Here is a 4,343-nt window from a genome sequence, read left to right on the forward strand (position 1 = left end):
CACAGGGTGTCTGTTGTGGGGAGGGGAAGGGAAAGGAGTTTGTAAGCCCCTCTGAGACTCCTCTGGGTAGTGAAGGGCGGGGTATAAATCCAATCTCTTCTTCTTCTTCTTCTACTAACTGCCCTCCCCTCCAGTTGGAAGGAACAGGATCACAGAGGTGTTTTCTCCTTCTGCTTGAGGTGTATGGCTTTTTTTTGGTGGCCTAGACTTGTCTGGCTATTGCTCATGATGTTTTTTTCTAGGTACCACTGTAGGTCTTGGACTGCAAGATCAAATCAGTCAATCCTAAAAGAAATCAACCCTGACTGTTCCCTGGGAGGCCAGATAATGAAACTGAAGCTCAAATACTTTGGCCACCAAATGAGAAGGGAGCACTCCCTGGAGAAGACCCTGATGCTGGGAAAGATTGAAGGTCAAAGAAGACGGGGACGGCAAAGGATGAGATGGTTAGACAGTGTTATCGATGCAACGAACATGAAATTGAGCCAACTTCAGAAGACCAGAAGGCCTGGCGGGAGCTGGTTCATGGGGTCACGAAGAGTCGGACTCGACTGTGCGACTGAACAACAACAACTGTAGGTCTTTAAGCACAAATGGGCCACTGAGTCTGTAAATGCCATGGATGGACTGATCTTATCTTGTTATCCGTTAGTGTTATTTTATCTTTACTGTTTTTAGTCTGGTTCTGTATTTTCCATCGTTCAAACTGCCTGGAGGTCCCTAGTAGCAAGGAAGAAGGCATGAAACTTAAAGGAAAGCAAATACAGGTATTCTCATGCCACAATGTTGGAGGTGGAACTTGGACTTACCCTCTCAGAATCTATTTCCAGTGCTAGAGTGCAGTCAGAACTAACACATTAATGATAAAGGTGTCCTTGAGCCCATGTGTAATCTTTTTGGCATCACAGAAGCCTTCTTTGCACCATCAGAATTTTCTATGTAGAAGTGCCATCCACGAGAGAAACAATGTTGAATCCATACGTAGTTCATCAGGTGTATAAAATAGATAGATTTGCTCTGTGTGTGCATGGTTGAAATCCACAATTGGCAGGGGCTACCTGTGGTGCTTAACATAGGGGAAAAGTGTGTGTGTAAACTATACACATGTGAGTGTATACGCTAGTAGGTAGAATCAGGGCTATTTTGGGGTAGGAATGCACAGGAACGGAGTTCTGGCTGGCTCCCAAGTTGGCCACACCCAGCAGGAACTCATTAGCATAATAGGCCACACCCAACAGCAGGAACTCATTAGGATTGGCTACATTAGGGGTGTGTGGCATAACATGCAAAGGAGTTCCTGCTACAAAAAAAGCCCTGGACAACAAACAAGGTAAACAGAATACCAAGCAAAAGGTGAGTGTGGCTGGATAACCACACTTCTGGTCACATGGGGGTGCTGCCTAATGTGCTAATGAGCTGTGCTGTCAGGGGTGTGGCCCAATATGCTAATGAGTTCCTGCTGTTGGGTGTGGCCTATTATGCTAATGAGTTCCTGCTGGGCTTTTTCTACAAAAAGAGCCCTGGGTAGAATCCAGAAATAGCAGACTGTACCTTTTCAGATCGCATGCGCCAGATCCCATTTTTGAAAGCCTTCCATGTGAAATAGTAAAGCAGAACTGAGAAGCCTCTTCAGATGCTGACTGAAGTCTAGTTTGCTGCCTTTTTTTCTTCCCTGCCTCCTCAAATAACTGCAAAGGCTGTACTAGCTCATACTGCTATGGAAAATGGTTCAGTGTGCACACCAGCCCATGTCGTTGCAACGAGTTTTGTATTTTACCTTCCCCCTTTGAAAATGGATGCTTGGAATTCCTGCTTGAGACAAATAATTGCAACTTGAATGTGTGTACCAAGCCTTGTCCTTTGTTGTCTAATGGAGACTTAAAGTTGGGACCATGGCCCCTCCCAAAGTGTTCCTCTTAGGCCACCAGTTTGTATACGACCACTTCATTTACACGCTAGCCTTGAGCAGGTACTTGTAGGGGCAGAATATACATTTTTCGAAATCAACTGTTCTTTGGCGATGCAGGAACCGTTATTTGAAGAGGCACCAGAGTATTCATAAAATGCAACCCTTCATCCAGTCTGAACAGGTAGCTACAGATTCCCTGTTCATTCCCTCACATGCAAACAGCAGACGGTAGTCCTCAAAGAGGCACCTGGGGAGGAATAATTTCCGTAGGCAAGATACGTGCCCTTCCACAGGCAATAGGGTTGCCAGCTTTGGGTTGGGAAATGCCTGAATATTTGGGAGGGGGGGTGGAGTCTGAAGTGGGTGGAGTTTGGGGAGGAGCGTCAATAGGGTGTAATGCCATAGTGTTCCTTCTAAGCTGAGTTAGTGTGCGCTAGCTCACACTTTTTTAGCCTCCAGCTCACAGATTTTTGCCTTAGCTCAGGAAGGATGGCTCCAGAGCAAACTAGTTTCTGCAGTAGCCAAATCGCTCACTCACAACTTTAATGCCCGTAGGTCACAAAGTAGCTTTGAGGGAGTATTGTTGCCATAAAGTCCATCTTCCGATGAGGCTGTTTTTCTCCAAGTGAACTAATTGTGGCTCGGAAATCTGTTGGAATCCCGTGATCCCCAACCACCACCTGGAGGTTGTGCATATGACAACACAGTCAATAGAAATAGGCAGAGCTTGGTGCTCCATCACTGGAGGTGGCGTGACAAAGTCTTGAAAGGAAAGGAGTGGGAACCGACACCTCTTAGCAACTGTGTTTTGTGGACATCTATGAACTGTTACTCCTCTTAGTTTTGTGGACATTTATCAACTGTTAGGAATTTGTTGAACTGTATTGGACTATGTATGGGAGCTGCGGTGGCTCAAGTGGTTAAGACGCTGAACTGCAGGCTGTGGAAAGTCGATAGTTCAGCAGTTCGAGACCCGAGTGTGCCGCATGACGGAGTGAGCTCCCATCTCTAGTTCCAGCTCCTGCCAACTTAGCAGTTCGAAAGCAAGAAATTGCAAGTAGATAAATAGGTACCACTTCGGTGGGAAGGTAACAGCGTTCCGTGCGCCTTGGTGTTTAGTCATGCCGGCCACATGACCACGGAAATGTCTTCGGACAGTGCTGGCTCTTCGGCTTGGAAATGGAGACAAGTACCGCAACCCTAGAGTCTGACTCGACTGGCTTTCGAGCAAGGGAACCTTTACCTTTTTATTGGACTATTGTCATTGGTGTCTACATTGTTCTACATTGTTAATGTAAGTACTACATAGTTAATATAAGAATGTTTTGAATCAAGTGTCAAGTATTTTTGGGTACAGTGTTACAGTTTTTGACTGTTGTTATACGCACAACCCTTTTTGCTGTACTTCCATTTATTTATTCTGGACAACCTGGATGTTGGCAATAATGTTCCCTCTAAGCTGTGGAGTCCTGTGAGCAAGAATTCTACTTTGTGAGCTACTGGCATCAAAATTGTGAGCGAGGGATTTGGCTACTACAAAAATTAGTTTCCTCTGGAGCCCTCCTTCCTGAGCGAAGGCAACAATGCGTGAGCCGGAGGCTAAAAAACTGTGAGCTCGCTCACACGAACTCAGCTTGGAGGGAACAGTGGTTGGCAACCCAATACTTTTCCCTGATTGGACCGTGTGGGGCCAGACTGGAAGGCCCTATTTTTAAAACAGGTTTTAAGGCTAAGGGCAGCAGTGTTCCCTCTAAGCTGAGTTAGCGTGAGCTAGCTCACAGTTTTTTAGCCCCCGGCTCACACATTTTTGTCTTAGCTCAGGAAGGATGGCTCCAGAGCAGTGTTCCCTCTAAGCTGAGTGAGTGTGAGCTAGCTCACAGCTTTTTAGCCTCCAGCTCACCCATTTTTGTCTTAGCTCAGGAAGGAGGGCTCCAGAGCAGTGTTCCCTCTAAGCTGAGTGAGTGTGGGCTAGCTCACAGTTTTTTAGCCTCCGGCTCACGCATTTTTGTCTTGGCTCAGGAAGGAGGGCTCCAGAGCAAACTAAGTCATGCAGCAGCCCAATCGCTCGCTCACAACTTTAAAGCCGGTAGCTCATAAAGCAGAGTTTTTGCTCACAAGACTCCACAGCTTAGAGGGAACATTAAAGGGCAGCCCTTCTAACTCCCCCACCACCACCACCACCCACCACGCCGGCCCTCCCGCGCCCGGCGGAGAAGGCCGGCCCTCGACCAATGTTCCCTCTAAGCTGTGGAGTCTTGTGAGCAAAAAGGCTACTTGGTGAGCTCCTGGCATTAAAGTTGTGCGCGAGTGATTTGGCTGCTGCATAAATTAGTTTGCTCTGGAGCCATCCCTTCCTGAGCTGAGACAAAAATGGGTGAGCCGGAGGCTAAAAAAACTGTGAGCTAGCTCACACTAACTCAGCTTAGAGGGAACA

This window comes from Gekko japonicus, unplaced genomic scaffold (assembly GCF_001447785.1).
Source record: "Gekko japonicus isolate JY-2015 unplaced genomic scaffold, Gekko_japonicus_V1.1 scaffold1186, whole genome shotgun sequence".
Taxonomy (NCBI): Eukaryota; Metazoa; Chordata; class Lepidosauria; order Squamata; family Gekkonidae; genus Gekko; species Gekko japonicus.